Consider the following 12130-nt stretch of genomic DNA (forward strand, 5'->3'; position numbering starts at 1 on the left):
AAAAAATGTATCGACAGGTTTATGTAGCCCCTGAATATCGTAAGCTTCAGAGAATTCTTTGGCGTGCTAAATGAGCCGATTTTAACTTTTTTATCGATTTGTCCACCGTTACATACGGTACAGCCTCTGCTGCATTTCTGGTTACTAGATCTTTGCAGGAAGTAGGTAAAATACATGCAAAAGACTGTCTAAAGATTTCTAACATATTACAGTGTGATTTTTACGTTAATGACCTTTTTACCGGCGCACAAACAGTCGATGAACTTAGATAAATTAAAGAAGACATCCATGATCTTCTTATGAAGTATGGATTTCCACTTAGAAAATGGGCTTCAAATGAGCCAACCTTAACTTCTGATTCCTCAATACATTCGATTTCTTTTGATACAGATATTCCTTTTAAAACCTTGGGCCTTTTATGGAATCACATTTCAGACACGCTAGAATATAAAATAGGTCCTATTGAATCTAGCACTTGCGTAACAAAGCGTACAATTTTATCATCAATTTCCCAAATTTTTGACCCTCTTGGTCTACTTTCTCTTGTCACAATCTCGGCAAAAAATCATCTTGCAACAGCTGTGGAAGCTTAAAATATCATGGGATGAATCGATTCCAATGGATCTTTTCACAATCTGGTCATCTTACAGGACACAACTTGTGGAATTGAATAATCTTAAAATATAAAAGAATAACTCTTTGCGGTAATCCTACTGAGCTGCAATTACATGACTTCTCCGATGCTGCAGAGCCAGGTTATGGTGCCTATGTGTACCTTTGTTCAAAGGATTCGTTAGGCAAGTTTTCGTCTAAACTACTCTGTGCAAAAACTAGAGTCTCTCCACTTAAAGAATTGACTATTCCTAGGCTCGAGCTTTGTGCAGCATTACTCTTAGCAGAACTAGCTAATACTGTGTTAGCTTCAATACCCTCTACTTTGGACTCTAAGCACTACTGGTGTGACTCTACAATAGTACTTGCCTGGATTAGATCATCTCCTCATCGTCTAAAGACATTTATTGCTAATCGAATAGCTCAAATTCGATCCATATTGATGAATGGAGATATATTAGTACCGCAGACAATCCAGCTGATCTACTTACTAGAGGAATTCCACCTTTAAGCTTGTTAAATTCGACTTTATGGTTTCATGGACCTCCTTGACTGACTGAAGATGAGTGGCTAACCGACATAGTAGATTGACCAAATATTGATACTCCTGAATTACGAAATGTCAGTTCTTTCCATGTGTCCATCGAAAAACATACCAATAATGACTTACTTACTTTAATTGACAAATTTTCTAATCTAACTAAACTGGTTTGTACTTTTGCCTTTGTGCTACGCTTTAAAAACATCCTTAAATTAAAATCTAAATTTGACTTTTTTAATAGAGAGCTTTTATCTCTGGAAATTGAGAATTCTTTGAATACACTTGTCAGCTTGGTACAAGCTTCGACATTTTCTGAAGAATTTAAAGCACTGAAGAATAATAATGTCTCTAATAAATTCAAACTCCTTACCTTGAATCCCTTCTTTGACCACACTCTTAATCTTATTCGAGTAAGGGGTCGTTTGCAACATTCTAATTATGAATATCAAAAGAAACACCCTATAGTTTTACCCCCTAAATATAGACTTTCATTTTTGATCGCACATTCTGAACATATTAAGCTACTTCATGCTGGTCCACAACTTACATTGGCATCACTTCGTGAAAGCTTCTGGCCAATCAATGGCAGGAACTTAATTAAAAAGGTTTACCATGACTGTTTGACTTGTTTTCGCTTTGTTGCAAAATTGACAAAGACAAAGAATTACACCCTTTAGACCCTTTTCTGTGTCCGGTGTTGACTACGCAGGGCCCTTCTCCCTTAGGGATCGCAAATGACGTAATTTTAGAACTAACAAGGCATACATAGTATTGTTTGTGTGTTCTGCTACCAAGGCTATTCACATAGAGCTAGTAAGTGATCTTACTAGCGAATGTTTCTTATCCGGTTTGTACAGATTCATGTCACGAAGAGGCAAGTGCATACAAATTTATTCTGATCAAGGGACAACATTCGTGGGTGAATAATTTAAATGCGTTTCTCAAAGAACACTCTTCTACTATTTCGGATAAATTAGCAAATCAAGGTATACAATGGAATTTTATGCCGCCTCGCGCTCCACACTTTGGTGGGCTTTGGGAGTCCAGCATTAAATCGGTAAAGTATCATCTTAAGCGTGTAGTTGGTAGTTCATCATTAACTTTTGAAGATTTTTCTACAATAATTACTCAAATAGAAGCCTGTTTAAACTCCAGACCCTTATGTCCTCTTTCTGATAATCCGAATGATCCAAATCCTCTCACTCCTGCGCACCTTCTTATTGGTGAACCATTGACGACGTGCCCACAATTTGATCTACTGGGAGTAGCAGAGAACAGACTATCAAAATACCAACATAGGTAACAAATGGTGCAACATTTTTGGTCTCGTTGGGTCAAGGAATGCATTACAGAACTCCAGATACGTACGAAGTGGAAGCAGAATTACCCGCAGCTCCTGAAACTAGGCGTTCTTGTGCTCATCATGGAGGATGGATTACCACCATTAAAATGGCGAACTGGCCGAGTGGTACAAACATTTCCTGGAGGAGATGGTATTATCCGAACAGTACTAGTGAGGACTGCTGCTGGCGAGTATAAGCGTCCAGTTACGAAGATTGCTGTCCTGCCTATTTATGATTTTTAAAGCCTGGAGGCTTTCAAGGGGGCGATATGTCTGGTTGTCTGGTCGACAGTTATTTTTGTAAACGCTTGGCAATACCGCATCCCTTCCACATCATGACGTCACCATGCGCGAGGAGAGCGCCGCGCGAGGTGTAGAAGCGGGAACGACTATCACTCTTTCGTCTTGACTTTCTGACGACGCAAGCAATGGCGTCATACTATTTAATTTAATAATTTATACTGTACTTATTACTGTGTTTGGCAAATAAATGTTGTTTTTTAATTAACGTGAAATGCAAATAATCTGAACGCCACACACTACATTTATATTATTATATATCGTGTGCAAGTGTACGATTTTACGAGTTTTTAATAACAATTTAATTAAAACCACAATTTTATTATGACAATCTTACTTTGCAGTTTACCCTTATCTACATTTTTTACCTTGTGCGATACCTGTAAGTACGGGGCGAAAAAAAAAGACAAAATTTTCACCAAGATTTTTGCTAATAATTTCTAACAGGGCAAACTTACAAAAGTAAAATTATCTTGTCGGTTCCAGATTTTAGTGCTTTTTCAATTACTCTTATACATTCTTTTTTCTAAAATAATTATAAGAGCCAATATTTGACCCTATTAAAAATTACATGGGATTTCCTATGTTCTGCCTGGCGGTCCAAAATCCTATATAATTGTATAGAAACAAGTTATCCTAAAACAAAAAGCATACTATAAAAAGTTCTCTCTTTATATACATTTTAATGGTTTTATTTAGAAAAAGAACCTTAACATGTTCACGGGTGGGCGATATATTCCTCCCCATAGGGATGTAAAGAGTTGCTGTCTCTACAAAACCAGTTAAGTTACAGTTCAAAAACTTTACTTACTAAAGTTTTAAGTTAAATAAATAAAATGTATTTGCAACGGGAATGTAGACTAGGATGTTAGGATATCTATTTTGTAATAAGATAAATAAATATTTAGTCTTATATTTTTTTGAAGCTACTCAATGACATAATTTATTAACTCAAAAACATTTTTATCGAAATTTTCTCTTAAAAAGTAAATATAATACAGGTTTTCCCAAATTCAAGTCTTATCACATCTCAATAAGAGATAGGAGGCCGCTTTAGGGAGGGAAAATCTACGGAATTTTATAAGTGTCTGAAATTTAAAAAATTACGAACAATTTCGGAAATTGTTAAAAAGAAATATATAACGAATAATAATAAAATATATAGCAAATATTGGCGGTTTCATTTTTATAATTTCACGATTCTTTTTAAATAGATATAATAAAATAAGTTAAATATTATCATTGCTTCTATTTTTTTTACAAAATGGTGGTATTTTCACGTTTCGTATTTAAACTGTTATTATCGAGTTTACTTGTTTTAAATACAGCCTTACATTTCTAAAGCAACGATGTATTATAACTATTGAAAAATTTTAAATTGTTATTTTCCATACGAACTCATATGTTAGAGGGCATCAGAAAATATTTTTTAATAGGTTTAAAAATAAACCACTTTTTTATTTTAAAATCTTTTCAGATTTCTAAGTCAATTTATTCAAAAATTTTAAATTGTTGTTTTCCATATGAACTCATATGTTAGAGGGCGTCAAATAATATATTTTTAATAGGTTTAAAAATACCCCTTTTTTACAATAACGCATATAAGAAAGCCTAAGAATTAACATAAAAAAGGTTAATAAAAACAAAAATTTGAGCAAATATTCAGATTGCAATTCGTCTGCCTGGATGCATTTTCGTGCCAGTTTGTGAATTTTATGGATTACGCGAAGTCTTTGCGGGGATAACTATCATCTCTCTTGTTAAGGCAAAAACCTTAAAGATTTTGTGACGTATTTTGATAAAAATAGTTTTAAAGAAATTCGAAAATAAGAAAATCTAAAGGCTGTAAGTCGAAGCTTCTAGAGGCCAATATACGGATCGGTTTGTTTTTAATCTATTTGCTAAAGAACAACTTATTTAATAAATTGACTAGCCATCTTATTCACTGTTCTATTGCCAAGAAAATTGATCTAAAACATCCAAAGGTTCTTCCATTAAGGAATCCATGACTTTTGTTCTAATCAATTTTGCATATCATTCAAAAATTAAATCTTAGAATTAATTAAGAAAAAATGGCCGATTAGTTTATTGTGCCACATTTGACCTATACTTTAAATCATTCCTGGTGATAACGGTCTTAAATTCTGATTCGACCTTGAGTTTTCTATTGACAAATAGTCTTAATTATAGACATAATAAGAAATTGTTCGTTTACTATAAAACTGCATATCTTGGAGTTGGATGTTGACATTTTCATTAATTTTTTTTTATATGGTCAGGTCCTAGTATTTGACTAATAGGAATTTTGAAAGGTTAATATTTGCGAATATTTAAAGCTCTTTAAACTTATAGTCTCGATAATACTACTTTGTTTAAGAAAACTCTTTGTTCTTCTTTTGGATTGACTCGTCTTCCATATTTAATCTTTGGTTTAACAAAACTTCCATACTAAGCTAAACTCTTATCAATATTAGCACACTAAGTGTAATGCGATCGTCTCCTCTTTGAATTATCTAACAACTAGCGCTCACAAGCCGTTTGCGAATTTCAATAGTAAATAATAAATTCTTATCATAACTTGTTTTTTCTTTTTAGAGAAAAAAGACATGAATACGCATTAGCGATTAAATAAACAGTAAACTGAAAAAATATTAAGTAATTATGAAGTAAACAAATAAACAAAGATTGCCGGTGTTCTTAATATAGCGCTACTTTAATAAGTTGTTAAAATGTTGGCCCTTAGATGTAAGAAATGCCTTATTAATTATATTATTTTTAAAATCTTTATATGTTAGCGTTTAAACTTTCTCCAAAAAAACCAAGACCGTATTAAAAAAATCAAAGTTGTTGATGACAGTTCAAATACGAAACATCAGTTTGAAAATCTGACAACACCATTTCGTATTACAGAAAAAGGAACAACAATGTGATATCGTTACATTTTCTTAAATAAAGTCGTAAAATATTAAAAATAAAATCGCGAATAATCTTTTTTTTTTCCAAAAATCTTTTAATTTTTTTTAAGTTTTAAAACAGCGTTCTATTGAGCATCAAACTGTCCAACTTTACCTTTAAATAACCGACCTTGCATCTCCTCTAGCTTTTCCAATAATGAATACATAGGTACATAATAATAGAAATAAAAAATTAGATTTTTTTATCATATTATCATATTTTGATCTTTAACATAATTATTATAAAGTGGCAAAAAAGACAAGCATATTGGCTCTGAACTTTTTGATTACTAATTGTTGAGTAAACTATTCTATAAATTTCTACTTAATTGACTTTTTTGTTATGAATGTCATGAAAGCTAACTTTATATTATAATTAGATTTATGATAGGATTCTACTGAATTCTACTATTTTTGAAACTATGATTTTTCTTACTTAAGATTTTTTACTTTTTTTTAAATTGTAGAAAACAACTGGCATGCACATTATTTCTATTACTGCCTTTTATTTAAGTCAAGATGTATTCTATTATACTTAGGAGATGTTAATTTTTAGTTCATAATTAAAAATGCTCCTTCGCAAACATAAATTTATATAATGCCAAAAAGAAAAGTGTAATATTTAAAAGTGCTAGTTCTTTAGCTGTTACTAACTCGAAAAAAAATTAAAAATAATATTATAAATACAAAACAATATCCTAGTTTTCCTATCAGAACCTACATATGAAATCATATGCCGGGTGTTCCATTCAACAAAACAAAATTGTCTTCAGATAAAAAATTTATACATTAAGAGATTTATGAGATAATTTAAAGAAACAACTATTATTAAGGAAACTTTTTCATATAACTAAAAAGTTTTATGTATAATGCCCAGCTTTTTTGCCATCCCGTATATAAATTACACCATTATTTCCTTTATTTTATTTAAAAGTACCATTGGATGACAAATATTAATAATCAGTATTAATGAAATTTTTTTCTTTCCCAATTCCTTGGACTTCTTTATCCTTTCTTTTATTCTGCTCTTTGAGTTACTATTTTCGTTTAGGTCTATAAGACGCTAAAATACTAAAACATTTTACCTTTTGGCAAAAATCCTTTTAAATATATATTAGAAAGAAGAAACCATGAAAAATAAAACAAAGGTAAAAACACAAAGCCACATTCTCATTAAATATAATTTATTTTTCGTAAGCTACACAAGCTTTGCTCCTATCGAAGCATCGTCAGGCTTAAAAAATTAATTAAAATTTTTTGCAGAAAGAACGCATAAATATCATATAAAATATGATAAATTTTTCACCTGCACCTACATAGATTAAATTACACTCATCAAAATCACTAGTTTCAAATATACACTCTAACCTGTGAGTTTCTTTGATCATATGACTTCATATGAATTTAAAAAAAAACATATAGCACATTATAATCAGAGATATTACCTAGCGGTTCCCTTGTGCTATGGCAATTCGATTAGTTAATAAAGTTTTTAATAGTTGGTTAAGTCAAATTAAATCTAAATGAATAGAAAAAGTACAAAATCCTGCTTAGGTCTAATTTTTGGTATTCGGAGATGAAATCGAGTTTTTCATAAAAATAAAAATGCAGGTTGGTTTTAGGCACGTTTTGTGGTACAAAATTATTAAATTTAAATATCCGAGTTTTCCTTTTTAAAAAAAAATAATTTAGAAATATTGTACATATATAAACGGCATTTGCGAAATACAAGTTCTCTTACTGTTCCTCACTATCGAAAAGATATTTTATCATGCCTATTTATGACTACTACATCTTCTGCTTTCACGCTTCATTCCTATTAATTATGATTAAAAATTTTTTTATTTAAATGTAACATTGGTTATAAAGCAGTTGAATTTATATATACGATGATACAGTAATCATTTTGTAAAGCAAATTTTGTTACTAGTTGTTTTTATTACCTAGTTTGTCTCTATTCTATATTATAGTCCCAGCAGTTCAGCCTTTTAAAACAGATAATTATTTAATTAGTTATTTCTCTATTTTAGTTTGTAGTATGTTTTGTATTACTGTGTATTCTATATTTTTTTAAAGTTGCAAATAGGCCTAAGCAGTATATAGCTTAGACTAGTGGGTTAGATGGAAGAACAGATCATTTGTTTTTCTATAAGCAAATGACTTACACGTCGCCCAATTGAATAATTTAGAATAGATTCCTGAGTGGGCATGGTCTATTGCTTTTTACAAAATATAAAATTCATATTAATATTAATTAATCACATTCTTAGTATTTTTGGAAAGTAATTAATTTAATATATTATTATCATTTTTATAAATTCTGAAACTTAAATATTTTTTTACTAAATTTTAACATTATTCATGGTATCAAATAGTATGTAAATTGAATTTTATTTAATTCAATATGAAATGATGATCATTTTTAGTAGAAAATTAATAAATATCGACAATGAAATAAACCACTTTATACGACTACAAGGTCAACTAGATAACAACTATATAAAACTTTGACGAACAATTTATTAATGTTGAAAAAAAATAATTGGATTTAATATAAATAGTGTTATATGACTTACCAAAATTTCTTTTAAAAACAGAATATTCCGCTAAGAATATTTAAAATCCCATTAATATCGACACGAAAATTGTCACTTTAAATAGTATATTATGTTCACACAAAATCTCGGTCACTATGTCACAACACTAAACCACCCTATTTTCAAAAGTTAAACGCCTCATCAAAAGGAAAACCAATAAAATAGCCCGCACCAATTACCCAAACAAATTTTTTTATATAAAATGTACCTTGGCTTTCGAGAACTCGCGTGCTTATTATACCGCAAAAGACTCGCAGTTACAGACGCAATATTTGCAAAAGTCGAAGCAAAACTACACCAAGGGCGGCAGATTCTGGGAAACTTCCCCCACCGCCGCATTTCCAGACAGTGGGAACGGATATAGGGGAACAGTGCGGGGTGCGGAGACGAAAGGGCTTTATGGAGATACTCCCCTTTGCCTGAGGAGACTGTGTGTAGTGTTTAAAAAGATGGGTAAGTGCATGATGCCGATAAAAGAGCGATAAGGTGTGAGTTTACGAGGGGTATATGTTTATTTGACATTTTTATTATTTGTATATATATGCCAACTGTGTGAAGTGCTGAAAGTGAAGAAGAAATGATGAATTTTATTTGCTTGAAATTTAGCAAATTTTCTAAACTATAACAAAAATAAAGTAGATTGATTTAATGTGTCCAGCCTTAGTACGGGTACACACGGTCCGGTTTCAACGGATGCGGTAGAAACGCATCCGTTGAAACCGTTGAATTGGATATAGGCGATACTAAAAAAATAGGCACTAAAAAAAATTCCAAAATTTTATTCAAATTCAAAAATTCAAAAATAATTGCTGAAAATACAACTAAGTAAAAAAAAAACAAATTATTAAATAAATTAACAGTTACAGCACTTCTATAGCCTTGCGACATTGCTTAACTATGGAAATACACTGGAAATACACGAGTCTATACATCAACAGATTTTGCATAGGCGTTTAGAAGAGAATTTTAATCATGGTTAATACTAAGGTATGTAAGAAATGCGAACAAAATATAGCTAAATCGAATTTAAAATTAGTATGTAGAGACTGTCGAGGCCTTTACCATGTTAAATGCGGAAGAGTTGATGAAGCTGATGCAAAATTGATGAGAGAAAATAAAACATCATGGCGATGTCCATTATGTGAGAATAATGTTGAAATCGATATTATACGTAAAACACAGCAGCAAGGCTTTGCATAATGTTGGTGAGACCAGGAAGCTTATAGAAATCTCTGCATTACCGGCCTTGTGGATGAGGAGGATGATAAGTATGGTGCAGAAAACAAATTTAGTAATCTTTTGGACTTTATGGAGGTCCCTCTATCAGAAGTTCAAGTGGCTGGAAATATTACCACGAAAGCAGGAGGGAAGACTATTATCTCCCTAAAAAGCAAGGAGACCAAACATTAATTTTTTAAGGCCAGGCGAAGGAAAGGAAGACTTGACTCTGAATATCATAGGTCTTGGCAATAAGACCACGTCCATTTTTATTAAGACTAAGAAGGACTACATGCTTTTTAAGAAGGCAAAGCAACTAAAGGTAAACCGTATAAAAAAATGAGGCTGAAAGAATGAACTTTTTACTTATTTGATACTTATTTTGTTTTCCTTTTATCCTTTTACCTATTTGCTTCTTGTGTACTTTTTAGTGTTCTGGTATGTGTATTTTAACATTTTTAAATGGCTCAAAGCAATTTTAAAAATTTAAAAGTTGGTTATATCAACATACGTTCCTTGGTTCCTAGTATTGATGAAGTCAAATTGATTCTTCCTCTTTTTTTCTATGACCTTGATATTGGGGGAATAACGAAAAGTTGGCTTTCAGAAAATATTTCAGATAACGAAATTGAAATAGTTGGCTGTAACTTTCTGCGACTGGATAGAAGAACTAGAGATGGAGGGGTTTACGTGGGGATAAATTTGAGTGTTCATAAAGTGAATTTGTTAGAACAAGTTTTTTATCGCCTGCCTCAGTTTAATGTCCTTGGAGCATTAGAGCATTTGGACAATTTAATTTGATACATTCTTCCAATGGTAGATGAAGCAATAATAATAGGTGACCTCAACTTTAACCTCTTAGAATATAAATCTGTAAGTGAGCAGTTTGATTTTCTATTAGAATCATTTAATTTTAAGCGAACCACTCGCTATAAATCCGACTAGGTTTTCAAAGCAGAAAGCAAGTAATGAGTAATATTGATAATTGATTGCAGTGCATATAAGTACTGTTGAACATAAAGATATACATCAGCACTCCGACCATCAACTTAGTTATTGCACACTTGCTGTTAATGCTTCAAAAATTTCCCCAAAACTTGTCATATTCAGAAATTTTAGGAGTTTAGATAGGGCTGCTTTTGATTTCGATCTTAACGCAGTAGATTGGGGTGAGGTGTTTAGTTTGACGGAACTAGATAAAGGTACAGTGTTTTATGCATACTTTTACACAAGTTTTTGATGGGGATGCACCTTTTATCACGGTTAGGGTAACAAAGCTGAAAGCACCTTGGTTTACAGATACTTTAAAAGAAATGAAAAAAAAACCGAAGTTAACTGCTTTTGAAATATGAAAAAAAACTAAACAGCCTAGTGATTGAAAAGCTTATAAAAATGTTCATAACATATTAACATCTGCAGTATGAAATGAAGAGAAGGCCTATATTAATTTTTTGCACAGAAATAGGAATAGGAAAGTGCTCTGGAATGGTTGGGACAATCTTAATATTTATAGTAAAGCAAAGAACAATTCTACTTCAAACCTACCGGACAGCTTAAAAATCTGGAAGCAATTAACCAGTTTTTGTTGAATCGGTACGTCAGGTATCTACACCAGTTACAGCGGATACCATTCGAGAATATCTGGGTGGCAAAGTCACGGATCAAAGGTTCGATCTAGAACTGGTGGATACTGGTGGCGTATCTGAAGCTCTTTCGAAAATAAAATCGAATGCCAATGCTTCAACATCTTTCTACGATTCCCAACGTTCTTTACAGTTCACTATGGTTCCATACCATAACCTGTTACACATATGCTTTTAGTCAAGCCAGTTAAGTCATTATATAGCCAGTTAGTTAAATCCCTTTGTGCAGAATGTTTCCTATTGCTAACGACTGTGTGATCTGGCCTGCGGGTGAAATTCCTATAGGAGTACTGAAGGTACTCATTTTGTAGCTAATTTTTTCCACTATTTGAGGTCAGGAGCGATATTTTGAAAAATATTTTTCACTAGCTTCTTTGGATATTAATTGGTACGATTCTAATTGATTTCTTAAGGATTTTAAGTCATGGTACCAAAACTAGCCCCATGGCGATAAAGGATTCAACTAAGTTACACCAATTTTGTATATTGCCAATGAATGTTCTTTTTAACAATACAAAACTTATTAAAATCGGTCAAACCTTTAAGAAGATAATGCAGATTTTTGCAAAAGGAATTGAACGCAACTTACTGTCTTTTTTTTTTTTTTGAAAATATTAGATAAGCCTTAAAAATGTTAACAAAATTTTAGTTTATGCGAAATTTGAAAAAAATCCAACTTTATAATTCAAGATTTAATATTTTCATTCACTTTTAGTACTTTCCAGCGATTTTTCATTATCGATAATTTTTTTTACCTCTGAGTCATACGACGAACAGTTTCCGGGATATGGCCAAGGACAGTCGTCTTACTGGGTCACTCGGTATATACATTGTGTCTTCAACTGCAATGTTCAAACTTAACAGCATATTTTGTGTTTAGAGTATGACTTGATTTTGTATATAAAAATATATCGAGAAACGCT

At 31.8% G+C, this 12130-nt stretch overlaps 1 protein-coding gene across 3 annotated transcripts in view; it reads right to left on the reverse strand.

The window, feature by feature from the left end:
- LOC126734675 (lachesin-like) overlaps positions 1 to 8763 on the reverse strand; it is a 768805-nt gene extending 760042 nt beyond the window's left edge. For all 3 annotated transcript variants that reach the window (XM_050438384.1, XM_050438383.1, XM_050438385.1), the window contains exon 1: positions 8326 to 8763. The gene's annotated coding sequence lies outside the window, so the exon portion shown is untranslated. The remainder of the gene's footprint in view (positions 1 to 8325) is intronic.
- Between the last annotated feature and the right edge of the window lie 3367 nt (positions 8764 to 12130).

Source organism: Anthonomus grandis, chromosome 3, assembly GCF_022605725.1.
Source record: "Anthonomus grandis grandis chromosome 3, icAntGran1.3, whole genome shotgun sequence".
In the NCBI taxonomy this organism is placed as follows: Eukaryota; Metazoa; Arthropoda; class Insecta; order Coleoptera; family Curculionidae; genus Anthonomus; species Anthonomus grandis.